Here is a 6179-nt window from a genome sequence, read left to right on the forward strand (position 1 = left end):
TTGGAGCCACAAGTGAGAATTGGACAACAGGTAGATACCAAAGGTAGATAAGCAGCTCTGAAAAGTGTTCAGCAAACCCTTATGCCAGAGGTGCTAGTCCTCTCTACACACCCATATACCAATGGAGCCAAAACTCATGTTCCATATATTCCTTCCTATTAATTTTCCTAGATTTGACTCTTGTCTGCCTGAACTGATAGCATCCTCCTGATCCTTTGATTTAACAATTTAATTAAATAATTCATTTATTAAGCACCTACTATATAGAACACTGTCCTCAGTACTGAGAAACATAGAAAGTCTACATAAGACCCAGGCCCTACCTTCGTGAAACTCAGACTCTTGAGGGGAAAAGACATAAGCACTAACAGCTATCACATTGCATGATAATTATATCTGAAAAGCATCAGGACTCTGATCCAAGCAGCAATCAATGGTGGTTCAGAGGACTGGCAATGAAACAGCCTTTCCTCTTCTTCGCTAAGTGATATTGGAATGTAGGTGAGGAATGAGGCTCATGTCATCAGACCAATGTGTTGGTTCGTTTTGCTTAATTAAACTTTGTTATTATAAAAGAAGTTTATGGGGACTGGAGGATTCATTCATTAGAAAAGCAATGAGTTTTTTTAATCAATAAAATATATTTTCTTAAATAAGTGTGTCAGAAAGGCACAAACAATACTATGGTAAACAGGAAGGAGATGTGTGTTATTGACCGCAGGAATCAGGGGAGGCTATGTGAAGGAGACGGCATTTGAGTTGGAATTTAAAGAATGGGGAAAAAAAGAAATAGGTAAAAAGGAGAGAGAAGGGGGTTTCTGACATTGAAAACACTGTAATCAAAGTCAAAAAGGTGGGAAAGCATCAGTGACCACAAGTTGTCCAGTTTGGTAGAAGCCATTCTGCAAGAATATTCATATATAAATGCATATGTATGTGTGCCCTTTGTCTATTTGACTTTCAGTATCAGTCCCTTAATTCCTAACTACTCTCCTAACCCAGCCTTTCCCACTTCCAACCACACTTGGTATGATGTGCTAAAGAACCTTGGGAATGTAGCTTCAGAGCTGGATGACCTCAGGAATCACCTAGTTCTTATTTCATTTTACAGATGAGTAAACTGAGGCCCTGAGAAGTTAGTAACTTGTCCAAGGTCACTCAAGTATAAATAACAGAAGAAGGATATGAAGCTGAGGTTTCTAACACCAAAGCTACTCTCTTCCCTCTGGACCATGCTTGACTGGCATGTACTACGCTTTTAAATACATACATACATATATATATATATATATATATGCATATATATATATAGGTATCAAAACCTTCCTCCAAATTTTCCCTTTTCTGTCCTTATTCTGGTCTCTGGCCAGTTAACTTAATGATTAGAGATGTGTGCCAAAGAGGCCAAGGTACAGAGCAAAGGAAGCCCCGCTGGGTGAGTTAGTAGGACCATGCTAAGTGACACTGGACTAACCACAGTCATGTCACAGATATAGCCAAGGAATGATAAGTAATTCAGTGTCACTCATCCCAATCATTAGGAACAAAAGGCAAAGACTATGACTTTTGTTCTGATTTCTTCTAATGGAAAGGAAGGCATTTTCAGTTCTTGGGACAAGATTCCATAGGAGAGCATGGGAACAGGCTCTCTCTGGAGAATAGCCTGAAGACTATTTCCTTCTTTACTTGAATCATGAGATCTGGAGCAGAAAGGGACATTATAATTCATCAAAATCAGCTGATGTTTCTGGGAATGCTTTGCCTGGACAAGAGAAGCCTCAGGAGGAACGTGATAGCTGTCTGTATTCTGTATACTTTGGAGCTCCCCCCCCCAACTGGACCTGCCTCTTCAGAGGCCTTTCTTTCTGATTTCTAGGACTTGTGCTCTCCAATGGTTTATTATAGTGTTTTAGGGAATCATGGAAAGAAAGAGGTATCCCTGAAGCCTGCTCGGGACCTGGAACCATTGCTTCTCTCATCCGACAGCCTTTTCTGGAGAAGACAGATGTGGGTAGAGAGTAAACATTTGTGGAACTGTCTGTATATGTGTGCCTGCATACGTGCAATATATTATATGGCCACGCTCATATATATTTTGGCCTAGACTTTGGCCAATTCCACCAGCTCAGGGTACTCCTGTTGATAAAACTTCCTCTACCAAGAAGGAGCAAGACTCGCTCTGCAACTTAACCTCAGCCACTTGCTTGGGGCAACCGAGAGGTTAAATTACTTCCCTTTAATTATACTACCAGGATACATACAGCAAAGGTTAGACTTAAATCCCAAATTAAATTTCCCAAAGCCAGCTCTCTCTATTAAGCCATCCTGTCAGAGAGAGACAAAGACAGAGAAAGAGACGTGTGCATATGCGTGTATTCTGTGTGTTCTTATATCTGGGTATTATTTGAGGATGCCTGTATTATAGGAGGGAGAATATTATAGCCGGGAGCTGCACACTTTTGGCCCTTGTAAGCTCATACCAACATATATTCCCTGGGATTAAAGGTTGCTATATATGTATTAAATGTGTATTAACCATGTATGTAAATATATATATATATATACATATATATGTGTATGAATGTGCAAGTTTGTGTATCTATTTGTGGGTACAAGAGCAAATTTATTTCTATGACACTCTAAGTTGTGTGTTGTAAAATAGACTTGAACTCTGGACTTCAATCCCCAGAAGTCCTTGCTCCATTTCCCCAGAATGCTTTGAATTCTCACGTGGGCCGAGATCAAGAAGGTATTTAACCTGATTGCAAGAGCTTTTGGGTCTCTTTTGGACTTCCGTTTTGGGGCAGACGTGGCACAGCCTCTTCCTCCATCCCCAGGGTCCTCTCTCCTCTTCTGTTCCTTTGGCGTCCTCTTTCTTCAGGTTTTACCGCCTCCATGAAGCCCTCCCTTTTCTCTCCCAAACCTTATTTCCTCAACTACAGGTGTTCTTTCCTCCTCAAATTTTCCTAGAACCCTTTCCTTGCCCCTATCACAATCTACCTTTCTTTTACTATTACTTTTACTATTATATATATATATGTATATATATATATAGTATATTTCCCACATTTACATCATTAGACTGTAAACTCTCTATGGGCAGGCATTGCTCATTTCTTTTTCATTTTTTTATCTCCTATGCCTAGTACAGGACCTCACTCAGAATAAGTGTTTAATAAATGTTTGTTCAATTGAATTTGAAAAGTACTTTGCTCACAACAACAACCTTGTGGGGCAGATTTATTATGCCCATTTTACAAAAAAGAAAGCTGGGGCTTTAGAGATATTAAGTGACTTGGCCACAATCACACAACCCATAAAAGTTGGAGCGGGGAGTCAGACCTCATCTGTGCCCTGGTTCCAAGTACAATAACATATGTCTGTGTTTGGGCATGGATATAGGGATCTCCCTCCTTCCTCCCATACATAACACATTTATATATCTATGTATAGATATCTGAGTATGTGTAGTTATGTATATCTGCCTGATGCATATGTACATGCAAATGTGTGAATGTGTATACAAAGGGCTGATTGTGTCTACAGGTATGGGTATGTATACATGAATATGTTTTTATGCCTCTATTTGGATCTCTTAATATGGGTGCCTGGGGACAAACGCCTGTGTCTATACACATACTTGTGTTGTTACTCCTATGTATAAATATTTGTTAATATACATGTTTGTATGTGTGTCCAGGTGTGTTTTTGTCTGTAATTCAGTACTAAGTCTGTGAATCTTTGTATACCATTGGGGGTGGGGGTAGGAATGTATGTGTGTGTGTGTGTTTGTAATGGGTCTAGGGCAGTAATGGCAAACCCTTTAGAGACCACATGCCATCCTGTCCCCTGCCCCAGAGACCCCGAGCCGTGCTGTGCCCTGCCGCTGACCAATTGCCACATGTACCACCTCCTTTACCCCACACAGGGGAGGGAGAAAGTGTTTCCATTGTACTGCTGGGCAGACGGGTAGGTAATGTGAAAAAATGTCATCAGACACAGTGGAGAGGGGGAGGAGAGCAGCTCCACTTGTGTCCCTCTGCCTTTCTAGTAACAAGCTCTGGTGGAGGATGATGGTGCATGAGCCCACAGAGAGGGCTTACGTGCCATCTTTGGCACCCGTGCCATAGGTTTACCATCATCAGTCTAGGGGATTAGGGGAAGGGGAGGGCAGATGGTCAGACCCAATGAATGGCTGGCCAAAGTAGATAACCCCTTTGTGTTTGAGCTGAGCACTATGGGAAAGGGTGGCCCTGTAACACATGCCCCTTACCCATAAAGTCGGCTATATTCCCCTTCTTTCCCTGACTGCCCTGGAGTAACTACTACCAAAGGAAAAACAGGGTCTTTTGGTCATAGTTTGGGGTGTGGGGTCATGGTAGAGAAAGCAATGAGGAATGAAGGGGAAGTGGATCAGATCCTCGTTAAGAGCACAGCTTCCATCATGCCCATTTTGGGGGATGAGACTATGATCACCCAAACCCTGAAAACTCTGAGTTTAATCTTATCCTTTTCCATCCCACTCTGTTATCTTGGCCCATAGGGAGGGTCAGGCTCTAAGAAGGGACAATGGAATCATTATGAGAGACTTGGCATTTGACCCAGCAGGGAACAAATCTCCCCAATTAAGCTGGAGCCAGCATCAGGGAAATGCAGCAGAGTTAATCCCAAGGAAGCAACTGGATGAATGAAGCCCTCCAGCCAGGAAGTCCAAGCCAAAATAAACCCAGGCCTGCCAAGGAAGAACATCCCTCACTTGAATGACTTAACCTGGACACGCTTGAGTGCTGGGCTCAGATCATGAAATAATAGCCTGATGGGCAGCAGGAGCAGCACAGTGATTCAGAGAGAGCCCTCAGGATTCAAAAGATGGAGCTTTGAATTCTGACTCATAAATTACAAATTCAGTGTGATCCTGACCAAGTCATTATCCTTCTCTGAGCCTCATTTTTCTCCTCTATTAAATGGGAATATTAAGCTCTGCACTACCTTCCTCACAGGGCTATTAGGAAGAGAACACTGAAAACATCAGAGGACTATAGGAACTTTTTGTGATTCTTGCTGTTATTATTATTAATTGTTATTATTACTTGGAAAGAGTCAAGAACTAATTCTGCCACTTATTCTATATTCTATATGACCTCGGACAAATCTCTTCCCCTCTCTGAGTCTCATTTTGCCCATCTGAGAATGAAAGGTCTTTACTAGATGGTCTCCAACATGCCTTTTAGCTCTAACATTCTACATTCTAAGGTCCTTCAAGCTCTGACAGCTTATGTCCTAAATCCTTTCCAGATCAAGGTCCTTTGAATCTAGACTCATTCAAGCCAGGGCTAGAAAAAGGAAGAGAGGAGAGAAAAGAGGAGCATGTTAGAAGCCAGATCAGGAGTCCATTCTACTTGGAGGAGAAAGCTCCCAGGCCTGCCCCATTGTCTCACTTGCCCAAGGTAAGGTTTCCCCTGAGTTCCCAGAAGAGCAAAACCAGGACAAAGCACCCAGTGTTCTCTCCTTCCCATCAAGCCAGTTTTTCCAAGCCTTATGGGCCTTGAGAGAAGTCTAATAAAGCCTGCTCATCCTGCCTTTGTGGATTCATAGGAAAGGATCCTTTGATATCATTTACTGCACAGAGTTCTTAACTTTTTGTGTGTCATGGACTCTTGGGCAATCTGGTAAAGCTTATGGACACATTCTTAGAAGACTGGAATTTGTATTATTCTTAATTAAAGAAAATGTTCACTTAAAATTAAATGTTTGTGTAAAGATGTAATTTTTTTTCATTTCCAGATTCACAGAAATCTAGGCATAAGTGGGGACAAAGAATCCATGGACCTCAATTTAATTTGATCTAGTCCAAAACCCTCATTTTACAGAGAAGGAAAAGGAAATTGCCCAGTGTCCAAAGTCAGAATGCAAACCCACAATTTCTCATTCCTAACCCAGGGTTCTTTCCATTATACCTCATAGAGAACTTTTATGAAGATGAAATGAAATTACAGATATAAAACAGCAATGTATAAACTCCTGATGCTGACATTCAAAGCCCTCCACAATTCAGCTCCAAGATACCTTTCCAGCCTTACCGGCCCCTTTCTCTCTGAATTCGGCATTCTAATCAAAATGGACTACCCTCTTCCTTCCCAGTGCCATCTCCCCTAGTGGAACAGGCCCTCCCACCTTCT

The sequence above is a fragment of the Monodelphis domestica genome, chromosome 1 (assembly GCF_027887165.1).
Source record: "Monodelphis domestica isolate mMonDom1 chromosome 1, mMonDom1.pri, whole genome shotgun sequence".
Lineage (NCBI taxonomy): Eukaryota > Metazoa > Chordata > Mammalia > Didelphimorphia > Didelphidae > Monodelphis > Monodelphis domestica.